Below are 14,450 nucleotides of genomic sequence, written 5' to 3'. Positions count from 1 at the left end.
TAAACCCTGTAGGAAGGTTAATCATAGAGCACTAGACTTAGAGTCAAAAAGACCAAAGTTCTGACTTTGCCTTAAATTCTAACTGTCAAATCACTTAACCTCTATGAACCTCAATTTCTTCATCTATAAAATGGGAATAATACCACAGAGTGGTTGTGAGAATCAAAATATATGTAAAGTGCTTTGCAATCCTTAAAGCACTATATAAATGGAACCTGTTACTATTATCACTTAAATGTCAGCTATCATTATTTTTATTACATCGGTCTTATATATTTGTTAGCAGTTGGGTGGTACAGTGGGCAAGAGTGTTAGACTTGGAGTCAGAAGACCCAAGTTCAAATCCTATAGAACACCACCTTTGGAAGGGTCCTTAGAAAACATCTAGCCTGTTGTCTAAATCTGATTACTAAAAAGTGTCTTCAGTTGCAACTCCCATTGACTTCTTCGCTTGGTCCAGGACGTCGGTTGTTATCAAGGAGACAAAAGTATTATAACCCTCAAGCCGTCTCTCCGAAGCCCATAGGATCTCCCTGGGAGTATTCTCCCCTTTAAACAAGAGCCACAGTCCCCGAGACCTCTCCCAGCCCCAGACAAGCCCAGGGAAGTGCTGAAACTCTTCCCCCTTAGCAAGCGCAGTCAAGAACAGGAGATAAGACTTCTTGCTCACCTGCCAAATGCATCTGTGGATCATCGCATCAGCCTGACTCGTTCCAAGGCTTTCAGGGATACAGGGCCAAAATAGAAGTCAGAGCCTTCAGTCCTTTTTTACTGAGAAACTTAGCCCCTCGTCCACAAGTGCTACAAAAGGAGTTGATGTTGTCTGGGAACTTTTCTGCTAGTGGTCCCTTTGGAGAAAAACCATGAGGAAGTTCCTTCTCCACACACTCCACATGCCTATTTAATGTTCCCCATGGAGGAAAAACATTTCTTCTCCTGCCTCCAGGTCTTTGTATTGGCTGTCCCCCATGCCTGGAATACACTCCCTCCTCACTTCTCCTTAGAATTCTATAGCTCCCTTCCAGCTAACCTCCAGAACCTTTCCTGACACCCACCCCCACCTCCTCAAATAATCAATCATGTAGTTAACTATCCATTTATTTATTGTAGTCCCCCTCCATCCACCCCAATAGGATGGAAATTCTTTGAGGTTAGGGACTATTGTTGAATTTGGCTTCATCTTAACAGCACCTAGCATTGTATCTTAGACATAATAGGGGCTTTAGAAATGCTTGTTAGATTGGATTCAATTCCTCCTCTCATGGGATCCATATCCAGAAAGTGTTAACCATCAGGACAAAATGCAGAGCCGATGTGCAGCCATGCAGCTTTTCACAGATGAGATCCAGTTCTAGGCAGAAACTGAAGGCCACAAATCTCATAGTAGAACAACCTCTGACTTGTTTTCTAGCCTCAGTTTATGAGCAACCATTTACGAAGTGCCTGTTTCACACCTGAAACTGTACTACGAAGTGTCAATGTCTTTCCAAAAAATAGAAAATGCAGTGTTGGGTGTATAAGGTTAGAGGATGGGAAATTATAGCTTGTTATCATCGTCATTATCATTCTTATAACCAATAATGATAGCTAACATATGGTGAGCTAAGGTCTGCAAAGTGCTTTATATAACATACCTTAGAGGCCATCTAATCAAAATTCTTCATTTATAGATGAGGAAACTGGGGAAAGAAATTACCAAAGGCCACCAAGGTAGCAAGGAACAGAGGCAGGATTTGAACCCAGGTTTCTGGTACATCACTTCAGTCCTCTCTCCACCGTACCATCCTACCTATCTACTTGAATAGTCCACAAAATAATACCTACATTCCAAAATGTTGCAGTCTAGTTGCAGAAATGATACATACATTTATATAATGACCTAAGAATACTCCTAAAACAGTGTCTCCTCGAGTGAAAATACCATCCTTGGGTAGAAAGCAAATGAACACTATTACTCTTCTTTCTCTTTGAAAGGGCTATATCTTCTGGATCATTTGTAAATGCATTCTCAGGGCTTCCCTAGTAGACTTATCAGGAAGCCTCTTCATCAGGTCTTAAACGTCTTCCACTCACTGAAAACCAGCTCAATTACCTGTAGAGGGGGCGTGTAACCTTGGGTTTATGACAAGGGAGTTACCTACTACCTAGCACTGAGGGAGTGTTTAACCTTTGAGATACTTCATCTGGCAGAGCCTGGATTTCCCTAGCGTTAGAGTGATGGTATCCAATCATTGCTGTTTTCTATGTGATGTCATTCAAGGAAAATTCACTAATTATTCAATTGCTGTCTTCCTTCCCTAAACTGTCCAGAATACAGTCCCCAAATATTTGAGGGTCTCTCTCAATTCCCAAAAGTGACTCTCATAAAATAAATGATCAGGAGCATCTATTAAGATTTCCTCCAGAGTCTCTTTTGATGCCCTACCAGTATCCTATTTCCTTTCTCTGTCCTCATAGTGACTGTTTGGATGTACTTCTAACTTTTAGTCCATATAGAAATGCTAGCAAGACAACAAACAGAAATGGAAGTTTCCCAATCCTTACCAACCAGTGATGTGCCACGTGCAACTGGGTGGGTGCCTAGTAAGTGTGGGAGACAGATGTAAAAGACAAGGAGGAGAGAGAGAGGACATCAATCTTATACATACTGAAGACACGTCACAACACCACCCTGGAGGACACACACCCATTGGGACTTGATCAACACTTTTGTTTAATTGTTTAACACCGTCACTTCTCATGCTCTATAATTATACACAATTCTCTTTTCTTGTTACCATGATTTTTTAAATTTGTAAGCCCCCCAAAAATGCATAAAATCAACCATACTAACAATTTGTATGTAGAAACAGAGATGGTTTTGCTCATAGGGAAAGACACCACTCTCTACCCAGTGAGAGTACTTTAGAAAGGGAGAAATCCCATCTGGTCAGGAAAAGGAAACATACACATATGGTAGTAATGTCTGTGAGTGAGGGAAATATGAAGGAAAAGGAAAATGGGGGAAGGAGGAAACAAAGAATAAAGCTCTTTATATGAAATACAACACCTTTAAGTGTAGCAGAAACCTGGCTAGGATGGCATTTTTGTGGCAGCTGGGCTTCAACTTGGTTGCATTGACATAAACTAGCAGAATCAGTCATTACTCATTAACAAAAGGACTTGTCATCAGGAGAGCCAGTTGCCATGTGTTTATTGTTAGGAGTTCAGGATAAACAGGTTTCAACCATACACAAAAGGTTTTTGGCAAATGGAAAACAAAAACAATTTCCTCATGCGCAAGATTGGCAGCGATCATCATTCAGGCTACCTCTGTGCCAACTCCTTTCTGTCTGCTAAGGAGCACTTCTCTTAAGTCTGGTGGTTGCAATCTCAAGTCACATCACTGACCTTCTCTTTTTGAGTGGTTGGGCTTTTACGTGGACTGGAAGAGCTCTGAGCCAAGAGCTAACTCTCTGCATTTTGAGCTCCAGATAGGGTTTCTGCACCCTGTCTCATAAAATTTTTCCTTTATGTTTCATTTCCCATCCTTTCTCATTTCACAAATGTCACATGGTGCAGTGGATAGAGTGTCAGGCCTGGAAGAAGATGAGTGTACCTGAGTTCAAATCTGGCCTCAGACACTTACTAGCTGTGCAACCCTGGGCAAGTCACTTAATCCTATTTGCCTCAGTTTCCTCATCTGTAAAATGAGCTGGAGAAGGAAATTGCAAACCACTCCAGTATCTTTGCCAAGAAAATCTCAAATGGGGTCACAAAGAGTCAGACACGACTGAAAATGACTGAACAACAAACACAAGATGATGGCTAAAAATTCTGGCTTCAGTGTTTTTCCCTTTTAATAGCCATTTCCCACTAACTCTAATAACTCATCTTGCTTCCAAGTGCTGTCTGTGGGTCATGTGCAAGAGTTAAAACCACCCAGTGTTTCTTTTTGTGATGCTGCCCTAAGAGAAACATCCAAATGCATGTACCAGAGCTAGAGTTATTAGTTAGATGCTCCGTTATAAAGGAGTAAAATGATTGGGCATTAGACCATTCATCTTTGGAGTATTGCTTCTAATCCAGCATCCCATGCTATGAAGCCTTGTTTCACCATGTGGAATAATTCTGCCTCTTTTTCACTAGTACTTACTCTTTAGGTGGGACAGCTGGGACAACCATAATTTGAAATTGTTTTCTAGAATCATGTTAGATTAGGATTAGGCCTTTGGTCTTTGTTGGCTCCTGATCCTATTCAGACTCATAATCTTCCTTATCTCTTTTGTCTCTTACTCTAGAAAAACTGTGTGCTTCCTTGAACTAGAGCTTTCTCCTTGAAAAAAACTATAAAGTACATGAAGTCTGTCTTCCTTGTTCTCCTATATACTGGTACCCAAGGGTACTCCTGTTTTGTTCTCTGGCTGCCCAGAGTCACCTACTGCAGCAGGCATCCAGGCTCACCCTGTACATTATACTCCAGAATTATTCCCTTTCTCCTCTTCCCCCATCAAAATTCTCATTTATTTAGTTCTAGGACCTTCTAATTATTTGGAGGAAAGTATCTGATTAAACCAATTAACCCTATGTTATAAATGACTGATAGGTGCTTAACTGTCCCATGGGGATCTTTACATTTTGGTCTAAAAGAATGAATCTCTGTGAATAGGAATAGATCTGGGATCAAATCTCAACTGTACCATTTTCTATCTATATGACCTCAAGCATGTGACTTAACCTCTCTGGTCTTCATTGCCCTCATGTGTAAAATGAGGTTATACTAGCTGACTTCCATGGTCCCTTTTAGGACTAAATCCATGATTCCCTAATGATAAGACATTTGGGGATATTTTAAGCAGGGCAGTTTACTTTTCTAACAACCCCTCAGATTTCATGACTTAGAGAGGACTGGCCCTCATAGCAATAGCTACAAAACATACCCTATTGATGCCTGCCTATCCTAGGTTCCCATGTAAGAATTTGAGAATACTCCCATGGAATGACTGTCTCTTTAAAGGGTGGAGGAAAGGGGGACTGTGTCTCTAATCATGACACTGAAGGCACAAATTTAAATCCTCTAATTTTTCCATCATTGAGTGAATTAAGCATTGATGACTTTAAAAAGTGACAACCTACTGTCCTAAATAAGAGTTAACACGTATGCCACTAGCAAGTCCAATCAGAGATAAATCTAAGAAAAGATATGTAGTTGGCATAGACTATGATATATATGACAAGAATCATATTTTTGGGACACAAAAATAGAAAATAGCCTAAGAAATTTAAATTTACTCCAAATATTATGAAATATGTGAGGTTTTATTAACTTATTACCATCAGAACGATTTCTCACAATTGAATTAAGACCATAGGATCGTAGATTTGGAGCTGGGAGGGACTTTAGATGCCATTGAACCTAACACCCTCATTTGACACCTAAGGAAACTGAGGCACAGAGCAGTTAAATGATTTGCCACAGGGTCACGTAGTTAATAAATGTCTGAGGTGGGATTTGAACTCAGGTCATGTCTTCTGATTCTAAGTCTAGTGCCCTACCCGCTACACTGCTCTGCCACACAACAAATTTATGCTTATATAAAATCACCATCACCTTTTAAATTTGTAAAAATTTTCTCTTTTATTAATTCATATACAGTGGCATTAAAGATAGCCAAAGAAGAATTAGCCTTCTCCTTCCTAGTCATCCTCTATATAATGCATATATGGGGGGTGGGGAGAATGGGATTTTGGTTTAAGAGAAAGAAATGGCATTACGTACAGTGATTGCTGAGGTCACCTTGAACTAAAATAGAATATGTCCAGTAAAGCCTTCATGAGCATCACTGAGTCAGACCACTCAGGCAGCTGCTCCAGATCAACTTTGTCCTGTTTAACTGGGTAGAAATTAATAATTTCAAAGCACTTAAGATCTAAACTAATTTTAGGTTTGCAGAAAATACTCTATCACAAGGGAACAGAGCTTTTCAGTTAGCGAGAGAGAAACAGCTAGAACACCCGTTGTACCGGCTGGGGATGTTTCATGAATCCTTCCTCAGGACTGGACTGAAGAAGGTTCTTTGCAGATCCAAGTAATGAAAACTCAAGAATATACAAGGGGATTGCTCGCAGAGTCAGATTAAAATGGCGACCTCAACCCAAAATGAGTGACTGCTAGTCTCTGTTGATGCTACCAAATTAGGGCCCTGCTGCCACAATTAAATACAATCTCATTAGTTTCTGCCTGGAAGTGGCCAAAATTTAGAATATGCCATATTTGAGTGGGGAGGGATTAGAGGTCGGGGAATGGCACAGAGGTTCATTTTTATTTTTATTTTTGATTGATCCTCTTTTGGAAGTAAAACTGAATCTGTTTATCTGGATCTAATGAATTATAAAAAAGCTTGGAAAATCATGAAGGACAATTATTCAGAAACCAAAAAGAAATTGTCAGTGGATAGAAATATGGCTTTCTGGCCAACAAGAACCCATGCTTCAGGTTGTCATAAGCTTTAGGGTGACTTGGGTGGATTCTATCATTAATCCCAAAATTCTAGTGTTCCTGTCATTAAAAAAAAAGATACCAAATGAATGTGAAGAAATATTTTCTGGGTTCCTTCTCCCTGGGCCCAATAGGAAAAGGTTCCAGAAGTGACAGAAGCCCTGCCTAGTCTAACTGGAGCACCCCCATTGGCTAGTAGGAGTAGGATGAAACATGACCACCTTTAATGTGGGGTTGAAAAACGGAATGCCAGGAAGTTGAAAGGACTTAGGGGAAAATGTCCTTTGGCCTTCCACTGCGTGACAGGATTCTGAAGTGGCAGCTTGTGTGCCGAGTAGACTCAGCAAGTCCAGTCAGAGTGAAAAAAGCTGCCTAACCAGAGCACCAACATCAGTAGCATCTTTGAGTATAATGATGAAAGAGCCAGTATGGCTCTGCCAGAAAGGCGGGTCTCTTCATGATGTTTCCCAAAGCCCTTTTCTCTCTGAAACGTGGGCCAACTTGCAAAGAAAACTCAGTCCTGTGTTCAATAAACATTGATTGAAAACCTACTGTGTGCCCAGGGCTAGAGGAGGCCCTTCATTCCCAAGAGGACTTCAGGGGTCCCTTTCTATCCACCTCAGAATTGCTTGAGATTTTTGTTTTTCACAATGGCCTCCCAAAAAAGTAATGTGAAGAGCAAACCTAAGTGAAACTGCAGTTTAGTTATAGCAACAACACTAAGCATTCATTAAGTGCTTACTATGTGCCAAGTACTGTGCTAGGTGTGGGAGGGGATGCAAAGAAAGGCAAACATACGGTTGTTACCCTCAAGGAGCTCACATTCTAATTGTTAGCATCTATATAGAATAGGACTCCACATCCAGTATAGAGAAAATCTCTTTCATTAAAGTAAATGAAATTGTAAAATGGGTCCCTTTCTCTCTACTTGCCCCCACAAAGGTTGATCTGGTTTCAGTGCAATGACAGAGATAGAGAGAGGTTATGGGCAGGCCCAGGAGAAGACAAATAAAGGTTCTGCATCGGGCTAATGGTAGGACACATTTCATGCCACCCAGCATCATCCCAGCTTCATCAGAAGACTTAAAGCCACCTCAGACCAGACCAGAGCCTGCACAGATTCCCTGGTCTGGACCCACACCCTCATGCCTGGAACAGAATTAGAATGAGGTTCTATTGGCTGGAACCTTTACTACTTTACATTTTGTCCTCTTCCAGAAACTATAATACATGTGTTAATAAACTACATGTGGGGAAAAGGGCAAAGTTTCATAAGAGATTTCCATTTCTTCATTCATTAGTGCAGAACCCAAATTGATAGAATTTATGCTATAGAATGAAGGTAATGGTGTGGGAAGGGGCATTACATGCATCCTACCTCTGCTACAACTTACCATTAAATGCTAAGGAAAAGCAAACCCATACTTCTTTTCCTTCTTTCTCTCATTAGTTTAAATATTAACACAGCAAAGTCTCATTTTTCTATAACATTTAGAACATATGGCCTCTAGGCTTCCACAGCCATGAATACATTATTTAACTTTTGCTGTTCTTTTGATTCATGAACTGTGCTTTGAATAAAATAAAATAGCCCGCCACAGTTTTTAGGCTGAATCAACAGAACACTAAATAACTGGTAAGTACTAAAAAATTTGGTAGAAAATCTGTATTCTTTGAAACTACACTGTGTCATTCATGTAGATATTTGGCTGAATATTTAAATTTTCATTTATGTATTTGGCATGGTCTTAGGTAGTGATAGAGTTTTGCAGTGACTCGATCTCTTATCTGGTTTCTGTTGCTCAATATCCCTATTTCTATCACTTCCTCATTAATAATAGTCATGTTAAATGAGTCTTAGCGTTAAATCTCAGCATGTTTCCACATTCTGATACTACTATTTAAAAAAAAAGTCAACCATACATTTAATCTTACCCAATTGCCTATGGTAAGGACTCTACTGCAATATGACTTCAGGCCCCATATTGTTTCTTTTCTCACCTTGATTTTTTTTTCCCCGGTTTGTAGTACGAAGCTACAACCTGCTCTGCTTCGGAACTAAGCTATAGCCTAGACAAAACCAAAGAACACACTGTTCCGGAGTGTAATAGAAGGGTCACTGATACTGGGATGGACATTGAGGGGCTATCTGAAAGATAAGATGAATTATGACATCTGTTCTTTCTTTCTAATCTGAGTAGAAGACTGGCAGGGCCATCATTCATTGCAGTATGTAACAGTGTGGCATGGTCACTAGTTTTCCGCTTCTAACAAGATTGCCACTGGCTTTCTCTAGGTCTTGGGTTTTTTTTTTTTTTATGGAAACTTTAGTGTGTGCTTGAGATGTTCAAAAAGACATTATAGCGCAAGCCCTCTCCGGCGCTCGCATTCAGTAAGGTTGCCCTTCCTTGAGGTCTCACGGTGGCACTTCTGTTCTATTTGATGGCAGTGTCTGTTCATTCCAGAGTGTATTCAGTCTCTTTAGTAGCTTCAAACACCCCTCTCTTGTAGGAGTTTAGCATTTTGGTGCTGATCACATCGCTACCTGGACTTTTGTTATTTTTCACTCCTTTGATGGTTTCCCTCAGTTCTTCTGTTTTGATTGGCTTCCTCTTTCATCTCAAGTATTTGTTCTGAAATGGTGCTATCTATTCATTCAATAGAGTAGAACCATTGAGTCATCTGTAGAAGGGCTCATTCCCTCCCTTCTCTGGCTTGGCTTCACCAGTGGGTAGTCTATCATTTTTGTCTTTGATCAGTCAATTGTTGAGGCTCCTCTTCAGGTTATCACTTTAGTGGTAGAATAAAGGAATGGGGTATCTTGATTTTCATTTTTATATACCCTCGTCTATATCTTCTCACTTTTTTATTGAGATATAGTAGTTTCTATCATCTCTGGCATTTTTATAGGGAGCCTTTATTTCTGATCATTTCAAATAATAGATGGTAGCTCAACTCATTTTCATCTTCCTGATTCTTCACAGGAAAATATTTATTGGCTACTCCTGGAGCGTGATCTAAGGGTCAGAATATCACATAGGAATAAAGTCTTGAGGATTTTATTGCTGGATTGGCCAGCCTCTCTTCCTATGGCCTTATATTTTCTATTTAATTTAAAAATTACTGTTTTTTTCCTGTAAAGCCCTGGGAAAATATTTTAATAATACTTTAAGAGATAGCAGAGCATAGGAGATAGAGGGCCAGCCTCAGAGTCAGGAAAATCTGGGTTAAAGTCCAGCCTCTGACACATACTCACCCTGGGCAAGTCACTTAGCCATGCGTTCCCTAGGTGTCTGACTATGTTAAAGACAAGTTTTCAAAATGTAGTAATGAAAGGAATTCTCATGCCAAGAGTTTGCCACACCAATGAAATCACAGTGTAAACCACTCCCCTAATATTTTTTAAACTTAAGTGGATATATTTACGTGAATAGGAATGTTATATTCAAAAGGCCCTAACTCCAATTATTATAAAATCTTTTGGTACTTGGTTGGATATTTCATTTCACTGGCATGGGTATTCCTGCCCTAGTACAGACTGCATTCCCCTCCAGGCCTTTTCCTTCTTGCCCACTTCTTTCCACAGATCTTCAACAGCTGATTCACCTAATCTCCTATAGGACTTTCTCTTGTTCTTTAAAGTATTTCATGGATTATAGTGTAATACTTGAGCCGAACATCTGTTATCTCTCATGTTTATTATGTGCCTGGGCCACCTCCTTGTCTAATCGTACATGTACTTTACATCAGTTTTCAAGTGCAAGTCAATGGCAATATGGCATAGTCTACTTACACCCACCATGCTCTTTCAGCTACATTTTCGAATTTTCTAATAATGTGGTATTCCGTGGTCCACTGGTAAAAACAAAGATAGTAGTTTTGTTTTGTTTTATTTTTTTTCTCGACAATTAGCCACAGCAGTGAGCTTGAAATCATTGAAAGCAGGATACAATTTACAAATGCAATCAGGTCCAATTTTTTAAATTAACTAGTTATATTTTTTAAATTAACTAGTTCACTTTTTAAATTAACTAGTTCACTAATCACTTTTGCCACCTTCCCAAAATATAGATATAGATGAATTCAGTGGTCTCCCAGTTCAATCATATGTAACAAATTTGGATATTAGGTGTTTTTCATTTTTGTGGTTGTTGTTCTTTCAATATGGATAATTAGGTAAAACTCTTTTGAATACCTGTGAATCTCATGAACTGTTCTGTCTCAGTGCTGCTAGCACAATGTCATCTGTGAATAGAAGTGTTTGGAAAATTTCACCATCTACAGGGATTCCCTTTTCTTTTTCTCTGTGCATAGGTCCCCCACAATTTATTGTGAGCACATCTCCCTATTTTATGCCTCACTTAATGTTGAGACTGAGCAGATCAAGTCATTGTTTCTATGACCCTCTCTGTCCTAGAGTCATAATCTGATTTTAATATTTACATGTGGAAACATCTTGTTTCTAGAGACCATCTGTGGCTATATTTTGTCCTACAAATTGAAATGGCATTCTTGCAATCAGCCAGAAATACAGCAGAATCTTATATTCTCTGTCCCTCAATTTGTTGGGTCACTGTGAATACATAATCTGCTTTGGAAACATATCTTCAAAAGTTTGTATATTTCTTTTTCATTAAGGATCCCACTAAGCATGCATAGACCTCTTCTCTTAAAGACTTTATAGAAATGCCAAAGTAAGCATACAGGTTGATAGTTGTTGATTTCTTTCTCAAATGACTTTTTAATAAAAAGTACCATCTGTGATCTTTTTTGTCCTTTTGAGACATCTCAAAAAATTGCTTAATTTCGTCATCTGTGAAATGAAAGGATTAGAATAAATGACCACTAAGATGCTTTCTACCTCCAGTTCTATTGTCCAAATATCACTAAATAGCTTTAAAATTGTCACCTCTGGTACCGTGTATTTGGTCAGTTCTTGCTACTTTTCCCAATTTCATCTTAAATTCCATTTCTATATCCTCACAAAGCTCATCTAATATTGAAAGTATAGATTCCAAATGTGTTGGTGGCACTGTCTTCTTTGCTGGGACAAGATCACTGTAGAAATACTATTAGATTTCATGTCTATTTGCATTCCATTTGTAGAGGCTCTCAGGGTGATATGACTGAATTGAATTTGATACCAAGTTCTTTATAGGCTTATTTTTTTCCTCAACAGTTTTTCACTCATTTGTGAGCTGATAGTGCCATCAATCTTCTGTCACTCTCCTCTGTAATATTTAGAAGATGAGTTTATGCTCTAAAAAGGTTGGTTGCTCTCTGTGGTTTTCCACTGGGCAAGGTGATCATGTGGCTACTGGCAGGGGCAGCTTATTAGCTCTTTGGACTTTCTTATTCATTGTTTCTAATGAATGATAGCAAAGTCAATGTCCTTAGTTGTGTCCATTTCTATTTAAGCAGAACCAATGATTTGTTCAAACACATCTGACTGGAGTTAGTATGACTGCATCTCATGTTTTCTCACAGTTTTCCTTTCTTTTAATTTGATGTTGATTTTGACTTTTGTTCTAACTACCTAATGACCCACCTGCCCACAGACAACTGACTCTGAAATGATTTCTAGGTCAGTAACCAGTCATTTCCTGTGTGTTAAGATATAAATTTCTTTTTTTAAATAGTCTTTTATGTTTGCCACATTCAATAGATTCTAACTTTCTTCTTCAAAGTATTGATGAGGTAATGAGGTTTTTGAATAGTCTATAAACCTTTGGCTCCCTTTATCTCTTGATCTGTTAAACAATATTAGATTTTTTTAAAGCCAGAAGCACAACTAGAAGATGCATGAACTGCAATGGATTTATTTAATAGTTTTTAAAAGGTTTCATTGCGTTTTAATGGGTAAATTCAGTAAAGATGTCATTTTATCAAAGTTATAAAATAACTCCACCAAACAAGAAATTAAGACAATTTTGAAATGAGTGAAAAGCTATAAATGCATCTTAAGGGGCTAAATATATACTTTTCACTATCCTCCTCTCTGTCTTTCATTCTTTTGAAATCACTCAGTCTCAAGGTATATGTTGACATTTTTAGAGAGTCTTGTCAAAATCATTCACAAAAGTAAATAAAATAGTAAAATAAAACAGCACAGATTACTTCCATTTTATTCCAGCTTAATGGAGTATTCAGTGCCACTGGAAGAGACAGATAGTGGCTTCTAAGACAGTGGACTTACCTCCCAAGCTGTTTCCCTACATCGGGAACAATCCCAGGGTTTTAAATAGTCTGAGGATTAAGGAACAAAGAAGAGAAACTGGGGTTGTCAAGTAGACCTGATAACTTCCATTGAAAATTAATTTTGGTATAAGTAAAAGTATTTCTTTTTTATTTCTTACATCATAGTAATTTATGGATATATATCCCTACCCCAAACCATACACACCCCCACTGAGCCTTCTCATAACAAAATAAAACAGTTAAGCAGAGCCAAGCAACACATCTACAATGTCTGAAAGAGTATTCAGCATTCTGCATCCACAGTCACCCATGTATCCAAGGAAAGGAAAGAGGTACACAGAAATATTTCTTTATGCACTATTGTTCTAATATAAATAGGTCCGTGATAGGTGCATAAAGGTGAAGGCAGTTCAGCACGTACCTTTTCCAGGATGTTGTCACCCCAAGCCCCTTCCAGCTCTGTCAGCCAGAACACTAGGCTGGAAGGACCACCTGACCTGTGTGATATATTTTTATATTGTGTCATGCAAATCAGGGTTTTCCACAGGTTGCTATGAGGCCTAATTAATTAAAAACTGCAAAATGCTTGGTGATTCATTAGTGTAAAGTATTGTTGAAGGGCCTTGTAAATTATCCTCCATGACAAGAATAAGTAGACAATATAAAAAGTGTGTGAACAGAACGGAAGACATCATTAGTGAGGAAGATCAGGTATAAGAATATACGGAGAAGCTCACAGCTTTTCCTTCTACTATTGCTCTCCCACAGGAAACTCCTTTTGTTTGGCAACTTAAGTTCTTTAGAATGTAAGTTCCTACAGAATAAGGGAAGAAGTTTTCTATCAAGCATGAGGGAACATACAGTATGTGTTAATTAGAGGCAGCCATGATGGTTTTTGTCTGGAAAAAAAGATTTGTTGCCCAGGCTGGGTGATATAGAGGGGCCGAAAATGGCTGGAAGCCAAAACTACTTTTGCCACTTAATATGCTGCCCTGGGATATCGCACAGCAGAGGTCCTCTGATCAGAAAGAGGCACAGAAGCTTGCAGAATTCACTTTGGGACCTTCATATACCTGCTATGGCAGAATTAGTGCAGTACCTTTATACCTTAGCAAGTCCAGAGGCAATGATTTCTATAACTCTAAATTAACCAGGTTGCACCAGTGATTTGCAGCTGCCCTGGAAATAACTTGGTATCCATTTCAGGGGGGAAAATACTCCCAAACTGTGATGACCATTAAGTATGTTTCTTCAAATTTGTCATTTTATTATGTCAGGTTGGAAACAATGTCGGTTACTCCTAGACTTCTTATATTTGCCAAGTAGCTCATCTCAAAGGACTTTAAACTTTTTTCATTCCCTACTTTGCCGAGAGGTCAAATTCCATTATGCAAATAACATTACAGTTAAAATAGCTGTATGATAAAAAATATTTCGAAGCCCCAGACTATGACATTTAACTTGAACAAAAATCTATACAGAAATTCAGTTTTTAAAAAAGTGAACAGGTCTGTGTATTTTGTTGTAATGGGGAAAGTCTTTATGTTAGAATTCACTGAATCACAAAAATTGAGATTGGAAGGGACAGCAGGGACCATCTACTCAAATCGATTCCTGAAAATCAATCCTCTCCACACATACCTAACAATTGGTCATCCAGCCTTTGCTTAAAGACCTCAGGAGAGAAGGAACTACATTCCCAGGCATCCCATTCAACTTTTGGATAACTAGGGATTTTTTTCCTTACCCAAAGCCTAAATTTGTTTTTTGTAAC

The sequence above is a fragment of the Trichosurus vulpecula genome, chromosome 8 (genome assembly GCF_011100635.1).
Source record: "Trichosurus vulpecula isolate mTriVul1 chromosome 8, mTriVul1.pri, whole genome shotgun sequence".
NCBI classification, from domain to species: domain Eukaryota; kingdom Metazoa; phylum Chordata; class Mammalia; order Diprotodontia; family Phalangeridae; genus Trichosurus; species Trichosurus vulpecula.
This window is presented reverse-complemented; position numbering follows the sequence as displayed.